Source organism: Nyctereutes procyonoides, unplaced genomic scaffold, assembly GCF_905146905.1.
Source record: "Nyctereutes procyonoides isolate TBG_1078 unplaced genomic scaffold, NYPRO_anot_genome, whole genome shotgun sequence".
Lineage (NCBI taxonomy): Eukaryota > Metazoa > Chordata > Mammalia > Carnivora > Canidae > Nyctereutes > Nyctereutes procyonoides.
In genome coordinates, this window is record NW_026575157.1 from 3,227,592 (window position 1) to 3,240,708 (window position 13,117).

General features: G+C 39.2%; 1 protein-coding gene across 1 annotated transcript in view; it reads right to left on the reverse strand.

Moving 5' to 3' along the window:
* The window catches only part of CUNH21orf91 (chromosome unknown C21orf91 homolog), a 63,047-nt gene extending 51,340 nt beyond the window's left edge, over window positions 1–11,707 (reverse strand). The window contains exon 1 of the mRNA XM_055313838.1: window positions 11,642–11,707. The gene's annotated coding sequence lies outside the window, so the exon portion shown is untranslated. The remainder of the gene's footprint in view (window positions 1–11,641) is intronic.
* Between the last annotated feature and the right edge of the window lie 1,410 nt (window positions 11,708–13,117).

A 13,117-nucleotide genomic window follows, 5' to 3' on the forward strand; every position in this document is an offset into this window, starting at 1 on the left:
CTCTTTGAAATGCAAACATTCAGGAACATAATTTTTGTTCTCCCTGCCAGAATGGAGGGTGCTTTGCTCTAACTTACACTACTGCTCCCTGGCCTGAAGATAGAAGAAATTTCCTTCTCCAAATAAGCTTCAGTTAACAAACCCAATCTTTGCTTGTTCCCCATGTTTAATCCCTCGTTTCCCTTTAAAATTCCTAGTCAGCTCTGTGCAGGTCAGGATTCAGTTCACACTGGACCCTCTTTCTCACTGCTGCAATTACTGCTGAGTAAAGTCCTTTCCACTTGAACTTGTCTCCAGATTTTTCTTTGAACAAGCCGTCTTCAAACTCGGTAGGCTATTTAGTTCTGGATTCTATGGGATCATCAATTGATATCTGGATTCTATTGGATCATCAATTATGGATCATCAACTTAATATTTAACTGGACAGCTCTGAGACCACTCATGTCTGCAGTCAGCTTCTGGTCAGTGATACAGCTCTGTTTCTGTAATGTGGGTAACAGTCAACTGAGGCTATGGAGACAACTGGACTATAAGTCCTGTCAACCAGGAGCCAGCCTAGACTTAGGGCCATGACTGAACAGACCTACATTTAGAACTGATACAACCATCACTTCTGTTGCTTCTCCTGGCCAGTCAAAAATCAAGAGGGAAAGAAATACACCTCTCTGAATGGGAGAGCTCTAATTGTCAAGGGACAAGGTATAGGAAGGGGAATATTGGAGCCATTTTTGCAGACAACCTGCAGATATGCTACCTAGCTGTGCAGACTCCAAGCTTGGTTCTTTGGACCAGGTTTTGGAGCCTCCTTTGTTTTTCAATAAAGTCTTTTTTGCTAATATCAGCCTAAATGATTTTCAAGACATGTAATTAAACATCTTGTTGAATATTATACTAAATCATACCCGCATTCTCCCCCACCCCATCTCTCTCTTACGCTGTGGCTCTATTCCACAATTTCTAGAACAGTGCTGTCCATTACAAGTATAATTTTCAAGTTTTAGGTAGCCATATTATAGAAAGTAAAAAGAAACCAATGAAATTAGTGTTAGTAATATATTTTATTTAATCCAATATATCCAAAGCATTATCATTTCAACTAATCAGTATAAAGTTATTAATAAGATACTTTACATTTTTTTTCATACTAAAAATCTGTTGTGTAGCTTCTACTGCCAACACCTCTCAGTTTGGACTATCTACTTGATTTGACTATCTTAATAGCCATGGGTGGCTAGTGGCTACTATATTGGACAGTTATTTTTCTGGGACTGAGTCCTTGATAAGGACTGGAAAACTGATTGATTCATTAGAATGAATGACATTTATGGTTTTTCCTTAAAGCAGAACCTGAGACAAACATTTGGGAGAAGGTCATCTATTTGAAAAATGATTCAACTAACTGTGCATTATTGAACCAGTTCTTGCTATGGGCAAGTGGTGCTCAAAGCCATTGGGGACCCCCTTAAGAACTGTGTAGACTAGGTTTTAGACTTTCCCTTCTGAAGTACGAAAGTCTAGAGCATTTGTCCATTGACTCCTATTCCGCATTGGTTGAGGGTTGCTTCTGTGGATGTTAATCCCTCATGTTTCTGGAATGTTCTTCATAAGGCTGAGCCATGGATATCTTCAGAATAAGTCTTGAGGTAGAAAAGGTGAGAGATAAGATAGACATTTGAAATGGAGTTTTGCCATAACATGGAAATTGTCTATCACCAGTTGGAATTGAATTGGCGTCAATGATGGATTGACACATGGCAAAGCCCTTACTACGTATATATTAGATAATACTTATAAAATAGATATTAAGTAACATAGCTATTAAGTGATTAGGTTTTTCTGTACAAATGCGACTCACAAAAAGGCCCATGAAAGACATGTTTTTGGGAATCTTTCTAAGGGAGATCTCTAGCAATTTTTTTCTCTTTTTATTGCATATTGTTTCAGAAATGTAGACAAATCTACAAAGAAGGTTTTGATGGAAATGTCTTTAATCAGCTCTTTTGAAAGGTTAGGACCGTAAACTTTATTTTTTAAAAAAGATTTATTCATTATTCATAAGAGACAGAGAGAGAGAGAGAGAGAGAGAGAGAGAGAGAGAGAGAGAGGCAGAGATGTAGGTAGTGGGAGAAGCAGGCCCCATGCAGGGAGCCCGACATGGGACTCTATCCCAGGTCTCCAGGATCACACCCTGGGCTGAAGGCGATGCTAAACAGCTGAGCCACCCAGGCTGCCAGGGACCATAAACTTTAAGATCAGAATCTCAGAAGAATGTGTTTAAAAAATGCATATTAAGTATTGTGTTTAATATATCCTCTGACCTTCAGAAAGAAATTTCCAATAAATTTTGTAAGTTCACTTCTGTCACTCACTGCTGAATTTTTAGTGCAGAGTTCATTTTCAAGTCGATTATTAGTATAGCAGATCCTCCACAAATGGTAGAGACTGAACACATCACAGACTGGACAGCTCCCATTATCTGAAATAGCTGTAAGCTGCTTTAATGTTAGAGATTTGCTTTAAAGGATTGTCCTTTGGAAGGCTGGCTGTGGTTGTTTGTGAGGCAGAACAAATTATAAAATGATTATGGCTTCAGAGATGTAGGTTTCTAAATGATTGCTTCACCAGTCCATAAAATGTCTGCTTTTTAAAAAACAGGTGAAATATGAGTGCCTTAAGAGATTAGGTCATTGGGATAGTATTAAAAATGTCTCTATAGGGCCTGGATGCAAGGCCGCTGGGGTATATAACTTATCAAGAATACTGACAGGAAGTCATCAGCATAAAGAAAGAAAGGACTTAAGAACAAAATAATAAATAAAACTAACAGAAAAAGAATTCAAAGGGTATAGTCCAAATTGTTAACTGTTTTTCTCTGTAAAGTGCCATGGAATTGGGGGTTCTCAGGGGTGACAGAGGTAGGATCAAAGAAGCTTTTTTTCCCCTCTATGTGCTCTGTATGTACCTGAATTTTAAAGTACACAAACATGTATACAATTTGTGCAAGTAAAAATAATCTTAAAAGGGAATGCCACTAATAGACTTACTTCTTAGTTTTATCTCACTGTTTTTACCTCCAGTATAACTTTCAAGTCCAATAACATGCAAAAAATATTCACTAGGTATTTACTGAAGTAGGGAGGGAATCTTCATAATGTTTGATATTGTCAACAGTTCCATTTTGCAGTTAAGGATACATTTTAGCTTCTCAACGTTTTCTTCAAAAATGTAAATTTCTCTGTTAAATATGATTTTATGCCTGTCAGATTCATTCTGTGCAGTGAAGGCCATGGTGCCTTGTGCTAGTAGGCACTCAACAGAAGCTTTTTAGAAGTTGCAGTGATGAAAAAGCTATCTGAAACAGAGAAGGAATATTTGACAAAAAAGGAGAAACTAAATTTTTAAATATTTCTCTCTTTTCCCCTTTCATCTCTTCTTTATAAATATTTAAAAGTTATTTGTTCTTAAAAAAATTAAAGCTACTTGTTCTTATTACGAAAGTGATACCTGCTTTTTTGGAAAGTTGTATTTGGGGTCCTACTTGGCTAGTTTCATTGGAGTTACCTCTTTCCCTACCATATGACTATTTGGCGGAGAGGGATTAGGTCATTGCCATATTTTGACTAGCTGCCTTCCCGTTCTTGATTCCAGCTGATTGAACCAAACAAAGAGCCCTGATTCAACTTGAGCCAATCAGCTTCCCTTGTGTAAACTTTATCTGAGAAAGACAAGGACTTATGTGATGTGGTTTCTGGAACTGTGAGCTGAAACACGAGCAACCATGTTGGGGTCCTGTGCACGACCTAAAAACAGAATCGAGGGAATGGTGCGGGTACCCAGAAGAAAGCAGATACAAGAGATGATGTTCTCAGTGAGAGAAGAGAGCAAGAGGATTGTTATCTTGTCTTATTACTTTCAGATTTAAATTTCTTGTCAGACCTGGTGCTAATTCCTGCCTTTGATTATACGGGGGTAGTCTTGAATACTAGATTGCTTAAGTTAGACTGGGCGAGCTTTGATTTTTGCCAAAAAAACTTCAGAGAATATCTGAGAAAATAAAAATTGCTGGTAAAATCATACCTATTAATAAATTTCCTTCCCACCTGTTTTTTTTTTCCTGTGAGTGCTATGGTTATGCTCTATTAAGATGTTCTTCCTTTCTTTTTCACAAAATTGGGAGGATTTTCACATTCTGTTAATCCCAGCCCTGGTTAAAGCTGACTCAGTTCATCAGAGTCTGTTCTTGTAGGACTGAATAGGCCTGGAGAAAGAAAAACACCCTCTTGCTGACTGGTCTTGCTTTTAATTCATTGCTACTAACCACAAGTGGGCACTGACACTCTCTAGCACCCATACTGCATTTCTCTACTCCTCTGGTCCTCCCCTCACTCATTGCCCAGACACTATTTCTACTTCCTTCTTTCTTCTCAATTTCTTCCCCCTGCCCCCATTCTCACTCTGCCGAGGCCATGTTTCCTATTTTCCTGGGCTACTAAAAGCCACCAGAAGATACTTACAGCATGCGTTTGCCACCACATCCCTCCCTGGCCCACTTGCTCGGTGCCCACACACTCTGTTTTTCATATTTTTAAAAATATTTATTTATTTATTTTAGAGAGACAGAGAGCAAGAGAGAGCGGGGACAGGGGCAAAGGGAGAAGGACAGAGAGAATCTCAAACAGACTCCCTGTTGAGCGTGGAGCCAGATGGTGGAGCTCAATCTCAGGAACCTGAGATCAGGACCTGGCCCAAAACCAAGAGTTGGATGCTTAAACAACTTAGCCACCCAGGCATCCCTCTGTTTTTCAGGGTTGTGAGTGAACTTCCCACAGCTTTAACTAGAGCCAGTCCCCTCCACTCGCTCATCAGTTTCCAACCCTGGTCATGCGTTCAAGGATATCATATCAGCAATTGGCTTCTCTCTTCTGTACAATCATGTTTCCTTCGTTGCTTGCTCATTTTTATGAGCTTATGCAATGCTGTTATTTTTCCTATCTTAGGGAGAACAGAATTTTCCTGACTCTTTTTCTGCCTTCAGTTACTGGATCACTTCTTTGCTATTGTGAAAAGCAAATCTCAATTGATATCTGCAATTTACTTGTCACCCATTTTCTAATCAGGCGTTCATTCTCGTTGCTCTTACAAAACAACTTTTGTAAAATTGTCATTGACTTCCATATAGTTAAAATCAATGCTTGATCTTAGTTTTCATCTTGCTTGAGCTATTGGCAGCATTTGACAGAGTTGATCACTTTTCCCTTAAATATTTTTTTCCCTTGACTTTTGGGACACTGGACTCTTTACTTCTTTTCAAGTTCCTTTGCTCTCTGCCCCATTCTCTGGTATATATACTCAACCTCAGAAACAATGGCATACCCCGGACTCACTCTCGAATCATATCTAAGACCAGACCTTTTTTCTCATCTCCAAATTCACATATCCAAGCATCTACTCAAAATTTCCTCTTGGATATCTAATAAGCATCACAAATCCCTAAATGTCCTAAGACTCCAGAGCTCAAACCTTACAATTCTTCTTCCTTCCTTCCTTCCTTCCTTCCTTCCTTCCTTCCTTCCTTCCTTCTTTCCTTCCTGTTTCTTTTGACATTATTGAGATAAAATTCATACAGTATACAACTCAACCATTTGAAGAGTACAATTAAATAGCTTTTAGTGTATTTGTAGAGTTGTGAAACTTTTATCATAAAAAATTTTAGAACATTTTTTATCATCTTCAAAGAAACCCCCTGTACCTTCTATCTAGCTTTCCTACTGCACCCCCTGCCCTGCCCCAGCCTTAAGTACTTTCTGCCTCTATGGATTTGCTTGTTCTGGACATTTCATGTAAGTGTAATCATATAATATGTGATTTTTTGTGATTGGCTTCTTTCAATTCACATAATGTTTTCAAGGTTCATCCATACTATATTACATATAGGTACCACTTTCCTTTTAATTTCCAAATAATATTCTATTGTATGGGTATAGCACACTTTATTTACCCATTCATCAGTTGACGGTCATTGGGTTGTGAACACTTTTTGACTATTACTAATACTCCTGCTATGGACATTAATGTACAGGCTTTGCATGGGTATGTTTTCATTTCTATTGGGTATATACCTAGGAGTGGATTTACTGGATCATAGGGTAACTGTGTTTAACCTCTTGAGGAATTGTCTATTTGCCAGAGTGACTTGGAGTTCTTTTCTATGGGCACTCACTCTGTTGATCTCATCCAGTCAATGTTTTTAAATAACGTGTGTATGCTGAAGACTCACAAACTTATGTCTGCAGTCTAGATAGAACTTGCCCCTTGACTCTAGATCCATATGGGCCATTTATTGCCCATCACTGGGCAAGAAATAACATGTCCATCATTGAAGTCCTGATTTTCCTTTTCACCTCAAATCGCTAACACCAAGCCTACTTTTTTTTCTTGTCTTTTCCCCAATTAGTGATGATTCCATTCTCCTAGTTTCCTAGGATAAAAAACTTCACTCAGAATCACTCTTGATTTCTCTCTTTCTGTCCCAGCTCACATCTAACCTGCCAGCAAGTCCTTTAGCTTTAGCTTTTAGCTTTTTTCTGCACTAGCTCCTCTGCTACTATTCCAGTCCAAGTCTTTGTTACCTCTCTCTTGTGTTATAGTAGCAGCCTCCTAACTGGTCTCCCAGCTCCAGCTTTGGTCACCTTTCAGTCTATTCTCAGTAGAGCATTGTAGATAAACTTTTCAAAATCCTCCAATGGCTTTTCATTTCATTCAGAGCAAAATTCCAAGTTCTTCAAATCAACCATGAGGCTCTATATGATCCAGTTCCTATTCCATTTCTGACCCCCTACTACTGCTTCACTCACTCATTGTGATCAAGCCACATTGGCCTCCTTGTTGTTACTGTGACATGACTAGCAGGTCCTCACCTGGGGTCTTTGCAGTTTCTATTCTTTTTACCCAGAATGCTCTTTCCACTGGTATTGGCATGGTTTACTCCCTCACTTCATCTTTGCCCAAATGTTGTCTTCTCCATGAGCTTCTCTGACCACCATGTTCTTTTCTTTCTTTAAGATTTATTTATATGAGAGAGAGAGAGAGAGAGAGAGAGAGAGAGAGAGAGAGAGAGAGAATGAGCAAGTGTGGGGAGGGGCAGAGGGAAAGAATCTTCAAGCAGACTCCCCACTGCGCATGGAGCCCGACTCAGGGCATGATCCCCATGACCTATGAGATCATGACCTGAAATGAAACCAAGAGTCAGAGGCTCTTTGGCAGGTAATTAGGTTGAGGTCATGAGGGTGGAGCCCCATGATGGAATTAGTATCTTCATAAGAAGAGGAATGGAAGCCAGATCTTGCTTGCTCTCTCTCCCCACTATGTGAAAACACAGTGAAAAGACAACCATCTCTAAGCCAGGAAGTGAGCCTCACTGAGTATGTCAACATCTAGATATTGGACTTTCCAGCCCCCAAAACTATGAGAACTAAATGTCTGTTGTTTAAGCCACCCAGTCTTTGTTATTCTGTTATGGCAGTCCAAGCAGACTAAGACAATCTTTTTTTTTTAAAGATTTTTATTTATTTATTTATTCATGAGAGACACACAAAGAGAGAGGCAGAGACACAGGCAGAGGGAGAAGCAGGCTCCATGCAGGGAACCTGATGTGGGACTCGATCCCGGAACTCCAGGATCACGCCCTGATCTGAAGGCAGACGTGCTTACCGCTGAGCCACCCAGGTGTCCCAAGACAGTCATTTTTAATAACAACTTGTAAGTTGTTTCTCCCATCCTTGTCTCATTCATATTATCTTTATACATCTTTTAAATTCCGTTTTTCTTATACATGCTACTGGCATTTGTCATTTTCAGCCCAGGGGCTGGCTTTCTCTGGATGCAGGCATATCCTCGCCAGCACAGGCTGGAAGTGCCAAGGAGTTAACATTCCCAGGATCATCCCTCAACCTACCATCCTCCTCCTTCAGATGGCACTATACTGAGGTGTGTTCTAAACAGTGTCTTCGAAGCCCCAGAAGGCCTTCACAAATGAACTGTTTTCTTACATGTATGCTTCTGGGGGAACCCAGCTAATATAAAAATCTTTGTAAAGAAATCTCTGCCCCTATATTTCTATTTCTTAAAGTTATATTTCTTTGAAGGGATATACTGAGTCAAAAATTGGATTTTTCACTGTTTTTGAGTACTCAGTGTTAAAATCTTTATATTTGGGGATTTTTACTTTATGAGTCTCGGTTGTAGGTTAATAGTTTATCTCTTCCTGTAGGGGCTAGAAACACCGTATATTCCCTCTGTTAGCCTCTTTTGAAACTACAGTATAAACTGGTGACCCCAGTTTGGCTAAACAGATGGATCTTCCGTAGATTATGTTTGGCATGCAAAGAAGACAGGATAGGGAAGGCTCTTCTCAGGTAGTATTGACTGTTTCTGCTTTCAGTTTCTGGAGACTGCTTTGCTGGTGGTGCCAGCAGCAATTACTAGCATCCAATCTCTAAGAGTATAGAGTATTAGAACAGTACTGTTTTATAGAAATGTGAGCCATATATATCATTTGAAACTTACTCATAGTCTGAGGCACCTGGATGGCTCAGTCTGTAGAGCATGTGACTCTTGATCTTAGGGTTAGGAGTTCGAGCCACACATGGGGTGCAGAGATTACTGAAAGATAGATAGAAAGGAAGGAGGGAAGGAAGGAAGAAAGAGAAAGAGAAAACAAACTTTCTAGTAGTTTAACTTTAAAAAAGGTTAAAAAATATATGCAGGTAAAGTTAATTTTCAGAATATATTTTATTTAACCCAAATATTATAATTTTAGGATGCAATCAATTTAAGAAACTGGCCTCTAGAGCTCAGAGGCAGTGGGCAACTGTGTCTTCATACAGGACCACATCTGTGCTGTGCTGTGATTAATGCACTGGTACTGATCTCAGAACCACTGAGCCTCATTCTTCAGTCCTTCTGTTACATCTATCGGCAATACAATATTCTTTCAGTACTTTCACTTTATGCCAGATTTGGTTTCTGTTTTCCTCTTGATATACAAATTTGAATCAGAAGTTTGTGTGGGCATGAGCATTTAAAGAAAGGAAGGGATTTGGCATCACTTATGAGTCTTTGTTAAGGGTTATTGTAGATTGGATTATTGTTCAACAAATATCCCCCCCAAAAAAACCCCCACAAATATTCTCCCACTGTGGGTAAAATATTCTATCCTGCCTTATTGATGTTGGGTTTGGCCATATGACTTACCAAAGGTGGAATATTAGTCCATGTGTTGTGAGCAAAGATATGAGATATGTTTGTCTGATGGTCGCCTGCTGTCTTGAATTTCTGCCATTAGTATGAGAAAAAGTATGCCCCAGTCAGCCCGGTGGTCCGAGGAGGATAAGTATGTAGAATAACTTGACTACCTGATTGAACCAAAGCTGGATCAGCTAATTTTTACCAACTGGAGGTTACAAGAGCAAGAATAAGTGGTTATATTAAGGCATCTAGTTTGGTCATGCAGGATGATTGTGCTAATAGCTAAAGATAGTGAAGGGGAGTGAAAGCCCTTGCTAGTAAGCTGTGGGTTTTTGGCATAGTAAATTAAACGATTCATCCTAGAATATAGTGCTAATTGAAGGAAGGCTTTGGGTAATCAATTAGATTCTGTTAGAGGCCAGTAGGAAGAGCTATTTAAGACCTATAGAATGTAGTGTTCACTGTTAACATTTCCACAAAACATAAATAAATAGATTTGCTAATGCAAATTGTGTAATAATTCTACTTAAGACATGGATTGAAAATCAGTGACTTTTTTAACTGCAAAAAGAACATCACATTTCTTAAAGCCACTGGGTTGAGAGAGACAAAAGACATGCACAAACATCAAATCTGCAGCTTAAATTTGGTATCTGTTGAATTTACAGCCTTGTCATGTGCCTAATTCAAAGTCTGATATGAAGGTGTTGATCAGGAAGATATAGGATGGTGAGAAAGGAGATTTTGTTATATAGGAGGAGCTTCAACTCTCATGGGTTTCGTTGCCAAGTAAAGCAGCCCTCTTTCGTTCTTTGATAGTATTTTTTTGCCTTTGCTTGAAGACCCTTAACAAATCCTTTAGCAGACCCATGTAAGAGGTGTACGTGGCCAGGGGAGGACAATTCTGTCCTACCTTTACTCCTCTCTTTGTCTCCCAGATTTTGACAGCTGTCAGATTTTAGCACGCACTGGGAACCAATTTTTTATTATTATTTGAAAGATTTGATTTATTCATGACAGACACAGAATGAGAGGCAGAGACACAGACAGAGGGAGAGAGGCAGGCTTCTTGAGGGGAGCCCAATGTGGGACTCAATTCCAGAACTCCGGGATCACGCCCTGAGCTGGAGGCAGACACTCAACCACTGAGCCACCCAGAGTCTCAACTGGGAACCAGTTTAAAAGCAAATCCGTAAGATATATATAAGAATTCCCACAACAGATTACAAACTTTGTATCAGAATTATGTGTGTGTGTGTGTGCACGTGTGTGTGTGTGTTTATGGAATCTTAGTGATTAAGTCCCAAAGGGAAGTAATGCATTGAGATCAGGCTAATTTTAGAATGATGGGGACACTTACTGAAATTCTGGATTTGATGTACCTCTTCAAGCTGGGAGTGATTCTAATTGTTTTCTTCCTCAGTTGACTTGTCTAAGAAACAAAGCCTCACACTGTGTTTGAATCAGAAACAACCAGTGGCATTATTATTCTAAAACCCAGCAGTTGTTGGGAAAGAAGAGCAAACTGAACTGATTTCTCCTTACTCAAAGTTTTTATAATATATATAGATGGAAAGAACACAGGGAAAAAAGGACGAAAGAATAAATTGGGTTTTTTTTTCATAAAGAAGTGAATAAAATCAGACATATAACTCATTTGACATATTAATTTTTTTTGGTTCATTAGAAAACTTTCAAAATTTAAATTTAGGGAGGACTCTGAGGGAAAAGATGCATTCATTCTCATTCTTTCATTAAAGCATGTATTGAATACCCAATATGTTCACACAATTCTAGGTGCTGAAGATAAAATGGTAAAACCTAGGCCAATGAAAATTCCCTCCTGTGAGGTACATTCTAGTGGAGGAAGAGAGAAAATAAGCAAATAAATGGAAATATACAGTATATCATAAGGTAATCTGTATAAAGAGAAAAATAAATCAGGATAAATTTGTATTAACAGGGTGGGTAAGGATTCAGTTTTTAAAAAGGGTTGTCAGGGAAGGTGTCACTGAGGGAGTAATGTCTGAGCCATGATGTTGAAGTAGCCTTGTGCATTTCCAGGGCAAATATATTCTAGGCAGAAATAATATGAAGGGCAAAGGCCATGAGCATGACAGGCTTGATGGAGTATTTGGAGTGGAGTGAGCCAAGGTGATAGTGGTAGGGAATGAGGTCAGAAGTATAAAGTCAAACTACTTTGGATTATTCCTTTACCAATTAGAGGAAGAACAGAGGGTTATATAGTAAGTAGTAAAAGTTTAGAAATCAACACTGCTGTTAGACACGGCCCGATGTCCTCCATCAACAAGTGGAAGGAGTATATTCAGGATCCAGTCTCTCCAGTTGTAAAGGCAGAAATAGATTAGATAAGTAGTTTTATTAATTCTCACCTTGCCTCTTCTTGTTGTCTTGCACTGCACTCTCATGGGCCAATACTTCAGATGAATGGACTGAGGAGGAAAAGGTGTGAGTCTAGTTAAACATGGTTCTGCGCACGTTGGCGCCAATCAAGAATAGAATGCTGTGACATCATCTCCTTTTAGGAGTGGCTTTGTAGGACAGTGAAGAAAGAAAATTCTCCCAGTGGATGTGAATTTAAGTGATATACCTTATTATTATCCACTTTGTCTGTTAGTACAAAGCCTGAGGTATCTCTACAGATTGATGGGCCATGGCTAATGGTATAATCAGATTGTCAGGGACCTAAAAGAAAGAATTGTAAGACTGATCACAAAGAATTGGGGAAAGACATCTATGGATGAATCTCTCTGAATGGGGTTCAAAGTGTGACTAAATGTATTCTTATGTGAATGACCAACAAAAGGCCACTGTGAGTGAGGCTTTTAATTATCGGGTGGGGAAGGTGACTCACTCCATTTATGTTGCTGTGCCTCTTTCCCAGCCTCCTTAGTACTTGATCAAAGTAGTTATGGTGACAGGCATTAAAATATGGATTTTGCCTCAAAAATCTGACTTTGCTGCACTTGCAAAGCTAGCAACTAACCCTAAGCCTGCAATGTAGTACCATACCCTGGGGAGGCTGGCTAGACCTCCCCTATCATGGAGGGGGCTTTGACACTTTAGATTTTAATTTGCCTTCCCTCCCAATTTTTTCTTCTTTTAGTATCACCATTCATACACTGAGTATTTTATACATGATTATGATATTCTACTCAACCTTTCTCTGACCAAGAAGTTTATCTTATAGTTGAAAAAGTGGGGAAATGGTGACTGAATGGTCTGAGGAACCCCAAGGCCCAGAAAGAGCTGGGGTCTAACTGCAGTCTCAGATACAGTATAGTTGACATAGACCACCTTATGAATAGAAGATTGTCCTATATCTTTTTAGCCAAAGACCAATATATAGTTTTATATCTGTCATAAATTGAAAATACAGATTTGGAGATAGTAGGATGGAAGTTGAGAATGGAGCTTCTTCTCCCAATTATACCTAATAATCCACTTCAAATTTCATGAAGTTCACTCTGCCTCCTGGCCATTTAAGTTTCCTCATGCCACTGGGCAAGTGGGCATAAAAGAAATAATGGTTGCTGGCTCGTTAGTCCTATCAAGGTCTCACTATACACTGGGTGCAGAGAGAAGCTGGATAAAATAATCTTTTGGATGCTCTCCTAGTACTGCTGTGTTCACTGACATAAGATAATTTGATAAAAGCCTAAATCAACTCTTTATCAGAAGAATCAGTAGCTCAGATACATTAGGACTGACATTTCAAGTCACCACTGGTTGGAGCCACTCCATGAGTGAGTCACGGAGAAGGGAGATCAGGAGTGTTTTCCTTCCCCAGTTGAATGCCTTGAAGTTATCAAGGGCTTCCTTTCTCTGAGGACCTAAACTTCAATTTT